The sequence below is a fragment of the Salvelinus sp. IW2-2015 genome, unplaced genomic scaffold, assembly GCF_002910315.2.
Source record: "Salvelinus sp. IW2-2015 unplaced genomic scaffold, ASM291031v2 Un_scaffold5461, whole genome shotgun sequence".
In the NCBI taxonomy this organism is placed as follows: domain Eukaryota; kingdom Metazoa; phylum Chordata; class Actinopteri; order Salmoniformes; family Salmonidae; genus Salvelinus; species Salvelinus sp. IW2-2015.
Window position 1 is genome coordinate 7,921 of NW_019946726.1, and position 11,032 is coordinate 18,952.

Here is an 11,032-nt window from a genome sequence, read left to right on the forward strand (position 1 = left end):
GTGAGCTTCAGTAGACACTTCCCTCAGAGTATCGCTGCTGTGCACAATATCAGATGAGGAAATGTAAGTAACCTTTCTTAACTATCATTTACATTTCTAATGCTAAATATGATATCATATTCCTCTTCGTTAGACTGATCTGTCATTTCATTAGAAGGTAAGTATGCTCCATCAAAATCAGTATAGAGAGCGTAATTGCCATAAAACACAATTATTATCAAACGATATTGCAACCTAGAACAAATCAATATTTTAGATGTTGTGTATTGTATTATGTCAAAAACCTCTCCTGAATTGTGTTCAGGAGTTCTAGAATTTATTTTGAAGAATAAGATGTAATAATTTCACCGAGTATATTGAAGGCTAAACTGACAATAATCTCAAATGACTTATACGAACATCCACGAATTTATTTGAAAGAAATCTCCACATTTAGTTGTATTTGAGCTTTTATTTTAATGTCATGGTAAAATTAGCAATGGTATTTCGGTCATAAGGAGTTGCCTACTTCAGCACTAGAAGGAGTGGCAAAACAAGACACAACACGTAGACATTGGAAGTAGTGCTTTTAATAGTTAACAGGGAAAAAATGTAAAAGTCTTCACCTCACTTTATTTTATTTTAATAGTACTAAGCAATACATTTTCATCTGACTGGTAGTGTGCAAGATTTTTTCCTGATTTTCAAGTTTAACATTTTGCTCCAGCAATCTGGGCGGCAGGGTAGCCTAGTGGTTAGAGCGTGGACTAGTTACCGAAAGTTGCAAGTTTCAAATCCCGAGCTGACAAGGTACAAATTGTCGTTCGGCCCCTGAAAGCAGTTAACCCACTGTTCCTAGGCCGTCATTGAAAATAAGAATTTGTCTTAACTGACTTGCCTAGTTAAATAAAAGTAAAATAAAAATAAAATAAAAATAAATCTTCACTAATAGGTTGTGGTGTGTGTGGTAATTCTGCCTTTAAAATAGTTATAAACAAACATTCAGCTTTTTTTACTAAAACAATAAACAAAAATAAAGTTTATTGCTGCTCATTAGTTGTTCTCAGCCATACTGATTTTCATTCTGCTGCGACTTCACACCTGATAAAGAAGTGCATTAAGTAAGCATGAATTAAATAAAATGTTTCCCATCGATTTTACCAGACATAATTTATACAGTCTATTTTCAACCTACTAAATTATTTACAAAAGCATTTGCAAAATCACAGCTATTGTGGCTTATGCTTAATTCTATGACTACCTGACTTAACATTTTAACAGAGTGATAATAGAGATGTCATCCCACAGATCTACTGGACCTGTAGAAGCAGATGTTTGAAGAATGATATCGTCCCAGGTCAAATCCAGTTCCAAATTACCAACGGTCTGTGGTTCAAAGAAACAGATCCAATTATAAATGCATTATTGACAGAAAGTGGAAGAACTAAGAAATTGATAGAGGCGCAAGGACTTGAATAGACTGTACCCTTGTGCTAGTTGAATAGATGATGTTACCCCTTTAATTGCTCTGTTGCATTTAAAATGACAATATTTGTACATTTCTTCTGAAAGAAGTGCTAACCCCAACATCCAATCAGCAAATGGTTGGGTTCCTTTGCATTATGCCACACTGTCAAAAGCTCCTGTCAGTTTAGTGAGTAGATTAATCGCGCAGAAGCAGATCCAGAAGGAATACCACCCGAACTTTACTCCACTTCAATTGGCGGCAAACATGACAGAGAAAGACATTGTGAAAGAGTTGATATGTCTGGAGCATATGCTGCAAACAAATTAGCAATCCCGCATCTGAAAAGATAACAAGCATGATTTGAGATTCTTCAGAGAGTGAGATTTTGTCAAATTGAAGATTTTTTGATTTTACCCTCAGTTTTCCTTTCAGGTCTTCATCCATCTCCATTTCAGCAGTAACAAGTATTTTCTCAGGGACTGAGGTTATCCCTCGTGATGTGATAATCGCAGGTACACAATCAAAGGTGTACAGATCTGCAAGCAAACCAAATGTAAAGACACCTAGGCTGGAGGTCTGAGGATTGGAGAGATATGCTTGATCAGTGAATGAGATGATCCTCTTGCATAACTCCTCAACAAAAGGGAGGGTCCAGCCATGTTTGTGATTTGGAGTTTTCTGAGTAATCACATACAGTATACTGACAACTGAAATGTTGCGATTTAGTCCTTGAGGGGTAATTTTGGATTCAACTATGAGGTATTTCAGAAGAGTGGGTATTACTACCAGTGATAGTTCAAGAGATATTTCTTTCATAATGTTAAAAACAGCTGTCAAGCAATTCACTACCATATCTTGTAAATGTTTGGGAATTTTAGGCAAACGATTGGTTGCCTCTTCAATGTAGAGATCCATTTTCTGAGATTCTCTCAGCCACTTTATGGATGCTTGACGATACTGATCTGCATTTGGTCCAATGGCGTTAAAGGACATGTCATATAGCGTAAGATGATTCACAGGGTTCACCACCAGCATGTGTTTGCCATATTCATTGAAAACATCCTCCACTGATTTGAGTCCTATTTCACAAGAAAAATCATAAAAAATCTTCAATTTGACAAAATTCTCACTCTCTGAAGAGAATCTCTTAATCATGCTTGCTATCTTTTGGTCAGTAGCGGGATATGCTTTGAGATTTCTTTCAGCACATGCTCCAGACATCATCAACTCTTTCACAATGTCTTCTCTGTCATTGTTTGCCGCCAATTGAAGTGGAGTAAAGATCTGGATTTGTGTCCCTTCTGGATCTGCTTCTGCAGCGATTAATCTACTCACTAAACTGACAGGAGCTTTTGACAGTGTGGCATAATGCAAAGGAACCCAACCATTTGCTGATTGGATGTTGGGGTTAGCACCTTCCTTCAGAAGAAATGTACAAATATTGTCATTTGTAAATGCAACAGCAGCAATTAAAGGGGTAACATCATCATTCCACTCAGCACAAGGGTACAGTCTATTCAAGTCCTTGCCGCCTCTAATCAATTTCTTTAGTTTCTCCAACTTTCTGTCAATAATGCATTTTATAATTGGATCCGTTTTCCTTGGAACCACAGACACCGTTGGTAATTGGAATTGTAACTGGATTTGACCTGGGACGATATTCATTCTTCAAACATCTGCTTCTACAGGTCMAGTAGATCTGTGGGATGACATCTCTATTATTACCTCTGTTAAAATGTTAAGTCAGGTACAGTCATATAAGCCTTGCTTAACCCTATTCTTGTTTATAACAATTGCAAAGACATTGGCAACTTTGTATTGTAGTCAACATTGTTCTGAAGTTATCGGCGGCCATAGAGACAGATAAATATCTTGATTCTATGTTAAGCGGAGAACTTCTGCTAATAAACTGATGCTGAAGGGGAAAAAAGCATCTAGCTGTTCTAGTAGTGGTCTGAGAAACTTGGCAAATAGCGAGTGTTTTCAATTGTAACTTTAGTAACAATGTTTTTGGGAAACAGGTTTGAGATTTTACGATGAGCCTACGAAGGTTCTAGCAATGAACTTATAGCAAGATGCTTTTGGGAAACCAGGCCCTAGACATTAAATGAATATCATTTGAAGCGCAAATTACATTTTCGAAACACACCTTTTGCATGTGGAAATGTTATATAATTTTGTATAATCACCTACCATTAAAATTAAAAACCAAAAAATATGTTTTAATTGAGAAGTAGGCATTGGTCCGAAGACAAAAATAAAGTAAATTCACATGAGCACCACAATATCTACTCCACCCATGCTTTACCGAGGTGTTCCAGCACACAGCTTTGACCTACTACAGTAGAAATGTTGGTCTATTGTACTTCAAACGATGTGTATGCAGGTTGCTTAGGATTCAAACCTTCTCAAACAGCCTAATTCATACTCTTCAGAGGAATATTGGATTTTACAGTGTCCTGCTATTAAAATAATGTACAGTGCATTCGGAAAGTATTCAGACCCCTTGACTTTTTCCACATTTTGTTACGTTACACCCTCATGAGTCCCCCCCCCCCCCCCCCCCCCCTCCCCCTCAATCTACACACAATACCCCATAATGACAAAGCAAAAACAGGTTTAGACATTTTTGCAAAATTATAAAATAATTAAAAAACAAAATATTACATTTACATAAGTATTCAGACCCTTTACTCAGTCCTTTGTTGAAGCACAGCTATTTTCAGGTCTGTCCAGAGATGTACGATCGTGTTGTAGTCCGGGCTCTTGCTGGGCCACAAAGCCACTCCTGCGTTGTCTTGCCTGTGTGCTTAGGGTCATTGTCAGGTTTGAAGGTGAACCTTTGCCCCAGTCTGAGGTCCTGACCACTCTGGAGCAGGTTTTCATCAAGGATCTCTCTGTATTTTGCTCCGTTCATCTTTCCCTTGATCCTGACCAGTCTCCCAGTCCCTGCCGCTGAAAAATATCCCCACAGCCTGATGCTGCCACCACCATTCTTCACCGTAGGGATGGTGCCAGGTTTCCTCCAGGCGTGGTGCTTTGTATTCAGAGTTCAATCTTGGTTTCATCAGACCAGAGAATCTTGTTTATTATGGTCTGAGAGTCTTTAGGTGCTTTTTGGCAAACTCCTAGCGGGCTGTCATGTGCCTTTTACTGAGGATTGGTATTCGTCTGGCCACTCATCACTTATCATAAAGGCCTGATTGGTGTAGTGCTGCAGAGATGGTTGTTCTTCTGGAAGGTTCTCCCACCTCCACAGAGGAACTCTGGAGCTCTGTCAGAGGGACCATCGGGTTCTTGGTCACCTCCCTGACCAAGGTCTTTCTCCTCCAATTGCTCAGTTTGGCTGGGCAGCCAGCTCTAGGAAGAGTCTTGGTGGTTCCAAACTTCTTCAATTTAAGAATGATGGAGGCCACTGTGTTCTTGGGGACCTTCAATGCTGCAGAATGTTTAGGTACGCTTCCCCAGATCTGTGCCTCGACACAATCCTGTCTTGGAGCTCTACAGAAAATTCCTTTGACCTAATGGCTTGGTTTTTGCTCTGACATGCACTGTCAACTGTGGGACCTTATATAGACAGGTTTGTGCCTTTCCAAATCATGTCCAATCAATTGAATTTACCACAGGTGGACTACAATGAAGTTGTGGAAACATCTCCAGGATGATCAATCGAAACAGGATGCACCTGAGCTCAATTTCGAGTCTCAGAACAAAGGATCTGAATACTTATTTAAATAAGGTATTTCTTCCTCTTTTTTTTGTACAACATTTTTTTCACCTGTTTTTGCTTTGTCATTATGAGGTATTGTGTGTTGATTGAGGAAAACAAATATTTTAATCAGTTTTAGAATGAGGCTGTATCGTAACAAAATGTGGAAAAAGTCAAGGGGTCTGAATACTTTCCGAATGCACTGTATATACAGTGGGGAGAACAAGTATTTGATACACTGCCGATTTTGCAGGTTTTCCTACTTACAAAGCATGTAGAGGTCTGTAATTTATATCATAGGTACACTTCAACTGTGAGAGACGGAATCTAAAACAAAAATCCAGAAAATCACATTGTATGATTTTTAAGTAATTAATTTGAATTTTATTGCATGACATAAGTATTTGATACATCAGAAAAGCAGAACTTCATATTTGGTACAGAAACCTTGTTTGCAATTACAGAGATCATATGTTTCCTGTAGTTCTTGACCAGGTTTGCACACACTGCAGCAGGGATTTTGGCCCACTCCTCCCATACAGACCTTCTCCAGATCCTTCAGGTTTTGGGGCTGTCGCTGGGCAATATGGACTTTCAGCTCCCTCCAAAAGATGTTCTATTGGTTCAGGTCTGGAGACTGGCTAGGCCACTCCAGGACCTTGAGATGCTTCTTACGGAGCCACTCCTTAGTTGCCCTGGCTGTGTGTTTCGGGTCGTTGTCATGCTGGAAGACACGCCACGACCCATCATCAATGCTCTTACTGAGGGAAGGAGGTTGTTGGCCAAGATCTCGCGATACATGGCCCCATCCATCCTCCCCTCAATACGGTGCAGTCGTCCTGTCCCCTTTGCAGAAAAGCATCCCCAAAGAATGATGTTTCACCTCCATGCTTCACGGTTGGGATGATGTTCTTGGGGTTGTACTCATCCTTCTTCCTCCAAACACGGCGAGTGGAGTTTAGACCAAAAGCTCAATTTTTGTCTCATTGAGTTGGAGGCATAGAGGTGATATGATCCTTAACTAGTCTCTCAGAGCACTTCATCATGACAGAAGTGAGTGCTATGGGACGATAATCATTTAGGCTAGGGATGCTGTCTGGGCCGGCAGTCTTGGAGAGTTAACATGTTTAAATGTCTTACTTACGTCCGCGGGATCAAAAAATCTTTAAGCATGGATTCCAATTGGTCAAACCATCGTTGAATGACAATAGCTACTGTCAAAGCTGTGGTGCTGGAACACCTTGGTAGAGCATGGGTGCTAGTGAATTTCTTATTTTTTGGCTTCAAGACCAATGCCTACTTCTCACTTAATAGATTTATGTTATATATTACACATAACACACATTTATATATATACAGTTTAGCAGTCGGAAGTTTACAATCCTAGCCAAACTACATTTAAACTCAGTTATTTCATAATTCCTGACTTTAATCCTAAGTAACAATTCCCTGTTTTAGGTCAGTTTAGATCACCACTTTAATTTTAAGAAATGTGAAATGTCAAGAATATTCGTAGAGAAATTATTTAATTTCAGCCGTTTAATTTTCTTTCTCACTCACATTCCTGAGGGTGGTGCAAGAAAATGTTACATACACTCAATTAGTATTTGGTAGCATTACTCCTTAAATTGTTTAATCTGTGGGTCAAATGTGTTGGGTAGTCTTTTCACAAGCGTTCCAAAAGCAAAAAGTTGGTGAAATATTGGTCCATTTCCTGACAGAGCTGGTGTAGACTGAGGAGTCAGGTTTCGTAGGCCTCCTTGCTCGTCACACGCTTTTTCAGGTTCTGCCGCAGCACATGTTTCTATAGGATTGAGTGTCAGGCTTTGTGATGGCCCTCAAATACCTTGACTTTGTTGTCTTAAGCCATTTTGCACATACTTTGGAAGTATGCGTTGGGGGTGTCCATTGTTCCATCATTGTGGTAAGACCCACGTTCTGCTCCGTAAGCTTTAACTTCGTGACGATGTCTTGAGATGTTGCTTCAATAATATCCACATCATTTTCCTCCCTCATGATGCCATCTATTTTGTGAAGTGCACACAGTCCCTCCTGCAGCAAAGCACCCCCAACATGATGCTGGCACACCCGTGCTTCACGGTTGGGATGGTGTTCTCCGCTTGCAAGCCTCCCCCTTTATGCCCCAAACATAACGATGGTCATTATGGCCAAACAGTTCTATTTTTGTTTCATCAGACCAGAGGACATTTCTCCAAAAAGTTCCGTCTTTGTCCCCATGTGCGTTGCAAACCGTAGTCTGGCTTTTTTTAAGGTGGTTTTGGAGCAGTGGCTTCTTCCTTGCTGAGCGGCCTTTCAGGTTATTGTCGATATAGAACTCGTTTTACTGTGGATATAGAATATTTTGTACCTGTTTTCCTCCAGCATCTTCACAAGGTCCTTTGCTGTTGTTCTGGGATTGGATTTTGCACTTTTCGCACCAAAGTAAGTTCATCTCTAGGGGACAAACGCATCTCTTCGTGAGCGGTATGACGGCTCGGGTCCCATGGTGTTTATATACTTGCGTACTATTGTTTGTACAGAACGAACGTGGTACCTTCAGGCATTTGGCAAATTGCTCCCAAGGATGAACCCAGACTTTGGAGGTCTCAATTTTTTTTTTCTGAGGTCTTGGCTGATTTCTTTTGATTTTCCATGATGTCAAGACAGAGGCACTGTTTTGAAAAAGCAGGCCTAGAATACATCCACAGGTACACCTCCAATTGACTCAAATKATGTCAATTAGCCTATCAGAGGCTTCTAAAGCCATGACATCATTTTCTGGAATTTTCCAAGGTGTTTAAAGGCACAGTCAACTTAGTGTATGTAAACTTCTGACCCACTAGAATTGTGATATAGTGAATTATAATCGAAATAATCTGTCTGTAAACAATTGTTGGAAAAATCACTTGTGTCATGCACAAAGTAGATGTCCTACCCGACTTGCCAAAACTATAGTTTGTTAACAAGAAATATGTGGAGTGGTTGAAAAACGAGTTTGAATGACTCCAACCTAAGTGTATGTAAACTTCTGGCTTCAACTGTATATACATATATATACATATACATATATATAATTATAACTAGGCTATTAGAATGGATATTCAAGTCGATGTTTTGTGATTGGTGGTCTGGCGGTAATATTGAGTGTACCCATTGGAGGTAAAAACTGAAAAATTTGTAAATTGTCAACTATAGGCTCTGGTAATATGGCAGTGGGAAATTTTATGTAATTGCTTACTTAATGTATTGTTGATCAGGTGTGAAGTAGCAACTGGAATGTAAATCAATTATGGCTGGAAAGAAATGAGCAGGAATTAAAATAAATGCATACATTTTTTTATAAGATAAACATAGCTATGTAATGTGTGTTAGAACTAATTTAAAAGCACTACCTTCTAATGTCTACGTGGCGTGGTTTGGCACTCCTTGTCAGTGCTGCTGAAGCACTCCTTATGACATTCACTCCTCCATAAAAAACAAATACCAGGGCTACTTTAAAGATAATAACATAAAAGCACATTACATGTAGCTAAATGTGGGTACATTTACTCTGAAGAACACTTAGGCCTACATCTGCTATAACAAAATCAATTGTGGACATCAGTATAAGTCATTTGAGATTATTGATCAATTTAGCCAATAAATATTCAGTAGGTGAAATGATGAAACCCTGTCCTTAAATAAATGTAAGACACTTTTCTACATAATATCAGCAGAGGCATTTGACATATAGCAACATAATATACGCAATATCCTAAAAGCATAATAGATGTCCTCTATGTTGCAATATCATTTAGTTACGATGAAAGCATCACTTTCAATCTTTTATGGAAGTTACGCTCTCTATATTACGACTTTGATCAGCAATGTTAACAATCCAATGAAGTGATAGATGGCAGGATAATCTAACAAGACAGGGAAAATGATATCCTATTTAGCATTAGCAATGGAAATGATAGTTAAATGTTCCTTCTATTTGGTCATTGTGATAATAAACCCAACCACACCTGCTGGTCAGGTGACTGTGTTTCAGGAATTGAAACTCTGATGTCTAAACATTGATAGTCTAAGATGTGAAAAGTATGATATTATGTTAGCGTTAGAAATGTAAACAATAGTTAAGGTTACTTACATTTTGTCATCGTGATATCGGCACCAGCTTGCTTGAGGAAGTGTCCACAGACTATAGAAAAACTCAACCACACCTCTTTATCATGTGACTGTGTTTCAGGAAATGAAACTGATGGCCTTTCAAGAAGAATAGTAATATCCCTGCCTGGTTTCTTCTTTATCACAAGTCTTTCACCTACTATGTTTTGAGACTTCACTAAATACACTTGATCAGCTCTGTAAATATGTATCTACTAATATGAAAAGTGTGCGTCCACATTTTTAGATAAGTTCAGAAATGTTGCTTTCTATACTAGGAATAACGTCTCTATTTGCATATGTCATTAAAAAACAAAACACTTTGGCCCCAGTAAAATTTTCCCTAGGAAGCAAAATAGGTAAGTAGGCATCGAGCAGCTTCACCTTGAACAAAACTCTATAAAGGTAAACATGTGTAACTGTAGTTATTATTAGAAAGTATCAACCTCTCTCACTTACCCATGTTATATATATATACAGCCATTAGAATATACAGCAGTGGGAAGGGGAGTTTATAGCGGCATTAGAATATACTAGCAGTAAGGAAGGGGAGTTGATAGCATTAGAATATACAGCAGTGGAAGGGAGTTTATTTAGCATTAGAATATAGAGCAGTTGGGAAGGGGAGGTTTATAGGCATTAGATATACAGCAGGAGGAAGGGAGTTACTAGCCATTAGTAATATAAGCACAGTGGAGGAAGGATTCTATAGGCATTAGAATATACAGCAGGTGGGAAGGGGAGTTTATCGAGGCATTATAACAGAGAGGTATATAGCAATGCGAAACAAGTAGGAAGGGGAGTTGATAGCCATGTAACTAACGAGCATAGGAGGGGGAGTTTTATAGGCAGTTAGAATATAAAACAGCAGTACTGGACAGGGAGGAGTAATTAGATAGTTACAGAGTGAAGAGTTTATAGCCCTAAATAGCATAGGAAGGGGAGTTTATAGTCATTGAGAATATACAGCAGTAGAAGGGGAGTTTATTGTCCATTATGAATATACAGCAGGTGGAAGGGGAGTTATAGTCATATTAGAATATACAGCAGGTGGGGGGGAGGGGGTCTGATAAGCCATTAAGAATATACAGGCCAGTAGGTAGGGGAGGGGATTAGGATAGCGGGCATATACAGATAAGAGTCAGGAGGAGAGCTGTTAGACATGTTTAAATTAGAGTAGGAAGGGGAGTTTATGTAGTCATTAGAATAGTACCGCAGTAGGAAGGGGATAGTTTTAGTTATAGCTAGTCATTAGAATATACAGCAGTGGGAAGGGGAGTTGATAGCCATTAGAATATACAGCAGCGGTAGGGGAGTTTATAGCCAGTTAGATATACAGCAGTGGGAAGGGGAGTTGATACATTAGAATATACAGAGTGGAAAGGGGAAGTTTATAGCTCATTTAGAATGATACAGCAGTAGGAAGGGGGAGTTGATAGCCATTAGAATTATAGCAGCAGTGGAAGGGGAGTTGATAGCCATTGAGAATGTAGCAGAGTGGAAAGGGAGTTTATAGTCTTAGAATATTCAGCGAGTAGGAAGGGGATTTATAGCAGTTAGAATATACAGCAGTAGGAAGGAGTTGATAGCCATGTAGAAGATGTACAGCAGTGGGAAGGGGAGTATATAGTCATTAGAATATACAAGCGTAAGGAGGGGGAGTTTATAGTCAGTTAGAATATACGAGCAGTAGGAAGGGAGTAAGTAGCCTTAGAAATATGACAGCA

General features: G+C 39.1%; 1 long non-coding RNA gene across 1 annotated transcript; it reads right to left on the bottom strand.

The window, feature by feature from the left end:
• Window positions 1-2,776: 2,776 nt before the first annotated feature.
• Window positions 2,777-9,338, bottom strand: LOC112078255 (uncharacterized). The gene is made up of 4 exons (XR_011478562.1): window positions 9,289-9,338; window positions 8,549-8,621; window positions 8,395-8,449; window positions 2,777-3,146 (listed from the first exon to the last, which is right to left on the bottom strand). It is a non-coding gene; the product is annotated as an uncharacterized lncRNA (long non-coding RNA).
• Between the last annotated feature and the right edge of the window lie 1,694 nt (window positions 9,339-11,032).